The 4626-nt window shown below is 39.9% G+C and overlaps 1 pseudogene; it reads left to right on the top strand.

The window, feature by feature from the left end:
* Nucleotides 1–187: 187 nt before the first annotated feature.
* LOC148999209 (uncharacterized) lies at nt 188–2818 on the top strand (annotated as a pseudogene).
* Nucleotides 2819–4626: the final 1808 nt, after the last annotated feature.

The raw sequence follows: 4626 nt of genomic DNA, 5'->3' as shown, positions 1-4626 counted from the left end.
TCTAACAAAATTGACCCAAGCGTGGCGTCACTTTGGATAGTGATACAGCTACGGGGCCATTCCCATGCCATTTTGGTGGGTTTGGTCTCTGTAGTTCTAACTCTTTTTGAAGAAGAGTTCAGCTCTTCAAAGCTCAGTGCCAGTGTGCCACTTCGCCTCTCTTCAATGACCTCTCTCGTGAGAAAAAATGTTGGGAATTTATGGAACTTACTCTCTCTCTTCAGTTCGTAGGTTTCGAATTTTCATTCTCTTCTGCTTTTTTTTCACATCGAGAGTAGTTGTTTTGTTGCCAGAGGATTCATCGGCAATAATTTCAAGATTCCAGAAGTATCTTCAAATTAGCACAGCTCACCCTAACCCTGACTACCATGCAGCTGCCGATTTCATCCTCTCTGAAGCCAAAGCTATCGGCCTCGAATCGCAATCCCTTGAATTCGTCAAGGGCATGCTTGTTGCTCTCTTGAAATGGCCTGGTGCAAACCCTGATCTTACTCCCATTCTTCTGTATTCACATACCGCCATACGGACGTGGTACCTGCCAAGCACCATAAATGGGTTCATGCTCCTTTTGATGCTCACATCGATGAGGCTGGAAATATCTATCCAAGAGGATCGCAGGAGATGAAGTGTGTTGGCATGCAATACCTTGGAAACATATGCCGATTGAAGAAATCTGGGTTTCTACCGATTAGGGCTGTTTACGTTTCGTTCGTTCCAGACGAGGAAATAGGCTGCCATGATGGGGCTGAGAAATTAGCCGAGTCGGAAGAATTCAAGAAAATGAACGTCGGCATCGTTCTTGATGAAGCTAAGATCGGTTCGAATTTTATAGAATTTGGTTTCAATTTTTTGATTGTGAACTCTGACAGGACTGGCATCCTCGAATGAAAATTACCGCGTTTTCTTTGCGGAGAGGAGCCCATGGTGGCTTGTGATCAAGGCTACTGGTTCCCCTGGTCATTGATCAAAACTTTACGACAATAGTGCAATGGAGAACCTGCATCGAGAGTGTGATGAGGTTCCGGGCTGCCCAATTTGACGTGGTGAAGACGGGTTTGAATGAAGCAGGCGAGGTCATATCAGCGAATATGATCTCCCTGAAGGCTGGCACACCATCTCCAACGGTAAGCTAATGAATTAGCTATTTTTGAAAAAGACTCACTAGATCAGTATTTGTCAATCAAAATCTACTCCTAAATGGTTTCATAAGCACCACCATGCTTCTGCTACCGTCTCATAGGTGGCTCTCACTTTGATCATAGCTTCATTGCCCTATAAATCGTGTAACAAGTTTTTGCATATTACTGAAGTGAAGTGGTTTGAGATATCATCTAAAAGATATTGGCATTTTTTTGGTAGTGCATAGAATTCAAATTCGATTTACCTGCATGAGAATTTTAATTGAGATATCCTATTTAATCTGACGAACTTCATATACAATTCCTCAATCTTAGTCAGTAACTGGTTGCTCTGGTTTCTAAGAAATTATTCTATCAAATAATTTGTTTCTTCTTTTCATATTTTGAATTTGAATTTATTGGAGAAGCTGAAATCCATGTTCTCGATAAAAACCTTATAACTTAGTGATGAATTTATCACAAGGCTAAGTCAGCAAATGAACTTATCACAAGGCTCTGGCTAATTGCAAAGCAAATAATGAACGTAAATGTATAAGAAACGATTCAGATATCTCGTTTGGGTGTCCGCTACTTGTTTATGTAGGTTTTACCTCTGATTCTTGATCGTAGGATCGTGTGCGAGCATACTTGACATGGTGTTTTTGGTACTGTATCCTCAGCATACAATACTTTCTGAACAAAGAGAGAGAAAGAGAGCTCCAGCTTGTGATAAAATTAAAAAAATATGGTTACATCTCTGACACCTTCCAGTTCCACCAAAAATTGCTCACTTCGTATGAAAAAGTATTCATAGAAGACTTCGCACTCTATTTCTACTCAATGAGACAGGTCGTGAAATACCAACCTTACATGCTTTTGGTCATGATGATGAGGCCAATTCAGACCACATCTTTCTTCTATGTCCCCATCTGGAGCAGGTTTGATCCCTTTTTAACACAATCCTATGGGTTTCTAATTAGAGAATTGAAGCACAGGTGGGGCATTTGATCACAAACCATAGCCAGAGTCTTCAACATATGAAGAACTGTTTACAGAGGGGAAAGAAGAGGGGGAGAAGAAGACATATGAAGGACTTAGTTCTGCACCTGTTTCCTTTGTGACCATTTGGGCAAATTTCCATAATATAGTACGCCACCGGGGCATTGGCAGTCAAAACCCATCTCAAATTAAGAGATTCAGAAAGCGCATCATGGATTTGCAACCCAAACAGCAGTGACGATGAATTGTTGACTCTCCAAACTTGACCACGGATCCAAAACAATCAAATTCCTAGTGACAGTCCACGGCCGTATAAGACATTCTACAAATTAATTGATGATTAAAATGAAGGGTAACACAATTCTGAGAAATCTGCTCCACATTCACTCCATGGATCAAATGCCTTGGCTTCACTAATCCATTGGAGATCACTTGCCTTCTGAAAGGTCTCCCATTTGAAACCTTGCCAACCAATACCAGATCCTCCTGATGATCTAAGAGCTCCTCCAAATTTTCTTCCAGAACAAAAGATTCCTCAACAGGAAGAGAATAAAAAATTGGAGATCGAGGAAGGGGATGAGAACAAGAAGATTCACCTCTCATTATCGGAGGAGAAGCGAGAGGCAATCGCCGCCGGCCACAAAAGAACACTGCATCGAGGGATGACACCAACACTCCAAACGAAGATTCAAGGGAAATGAAATCTCTGTGTTTCTTCAAATATGTTTCACGAAACTTGCCCTAGATTCGAGTATGAGAGTGAAGAATTCAACTACGTATCTCTGCAAGTGCACAAGCTCTACAAATTTCAAGATAAAAATCAGGAATTTCTTGAACCGCTCAGAAGGTCGTCAGTTTTATCCACTCGAAGGACCTGTAAAGGAAACCCACATTCTTCAAATTTAGCAGAAACAAAACGAAGTATTTCTTTGTGCTAACTTTTAATTAAATGGGAAACAAACCAGAACGACATAAAGGAATGAAAGGAAAACTGCAAATATTGAAAACAAACCATGCCCGTCCATCAATATCAATAGGGAAAAGAAAAAAATCCAACCTTCCTGAGAGAGTCTTGTTGATCAAGGTTCGACCAATTTCGAAGGCATGCGTCATTGGAGATTGTTTTTTCGGAGGCAATGTTTGCTTTCCTTCGTGGGATTGTTTTGAGAGTTCTGGAGCCTACGTCTGGGTTTCAAACGGGTTCATTTTGGGGTACGAGTTCCAGGGGATTCAAACGATACATCTAATGTGGAAAAGGTATGTCACTGTTAGTCGAAGGTATTTTGATATTATGAAAATTGAAAAATTATATAATAACTAAATTGAAGTCTCATTTTTTTGGTAGTTGTTGAGTATTATGAACGGGTGCATGCCTATTCAAGGAGGGTATTTTGGTCAATTAAAATACGTACCACAATTGTCTCAAGTTTATGATTTATATAGTAGTATGATATGATAGTATGATAGTATGATATGATATAGTAGTATGATTTTGTCTAGTGGAAGAGAATACCGAAATCTGAGTTTTAAGGGGTGTAATGTTTTTAAAGGGTGAGTTCCATGAGAAGTTACATTGGTTGCAGAAATGGGCTTTTTGAGAAGGTTCATGTCTATTTAGGAGGGGTATTTTGGTCTAAGAAAATACGTGCCACAAGTGTTGGAGGTTTTCCTTTTATATAGTAGCAGATTCAAAAGACTTAATTTTTTTAGACTAAAAGCGAAATAGACCAAATCTCATAAGGTCCAGAACCTTTCATTTATTATTTTTCATTGCAATTAAATTGGCACTGGAGCAGTTGCAAATATTTTTTGCATCAAGAAGTTCAGCTGAAAGAAAAAGAGTGAAAAAAAAATTGCTTCCCCCATCTATAATGTACAACTTCTGATCACTGCTAATATATTTTTTGCAATCCTTCATGATTGTCATATACCCATAGTAAGATCAGAAGCGTCAAAATTGTTAGTTTTGTGTTTTGGGAAATGCATTTTTCGATTCTAAACACGTTTGCTTGGGACAGTTCAAAAGCAAGGCTTCCACTCTCGATAACTTTGGGAAGCTAGTCCTCACTCCTCACTGCTAGAGATACGCTCTAATCCATGGTGGGAACTTTTACACGTAACAGTAAAGAAAGCAAATGGAAAACTTGGCAATCCAGAGCTTAAACAGCCTCAACAGATGCTCGATACTACACAAAAACAAGATTTCAAGCAATTGGCTTCTCTCCAATAGCAAACAGTCCTATTCTACTCCTTGATCATAATGAGGTATGAGGTAAAATGATAGCCAATTTACATCATCGGTTTGAATATTCTGAAATTTGACAAAACTGACCCAAGCGCAGCGTCACTTTGGATGGTGATATAGCAACGGGCCCACCAAAGCTTTGCTCGGTTCCACGCCATTTTGGTGGGTTTGGTCTCTGTAATTCTCGTTCTTCTTGACGAAGAGTTCAGCTCTTGAAAGCTCAGTGCCACTTCGCCGCTCTTCGGTGACCTCTCTCGTGAGAAA

The sequence above is a fragment of the Hakea prostrata genome, unplaced genomic scaffold (genome assembly GCF_041222555.1).
Source record: "Hakea prostrata isolate BN-2017 unplaced genomic scaffold, UWA_Hpros_2 contig_24, whole genome shotgun sequence".
NCBI classification, from domain to species: domain Eukaryota; kingdom Viridiplantae; phylum Streptophyta; class Magnoliopsida; order Proteales; family Proteaceae; genus Hakea; species Hakea prostrata.
Note: the sequence above shows the minus strand (reverse complement) of the source record. Positions and strands in the feature narration are given on the sequence as shown.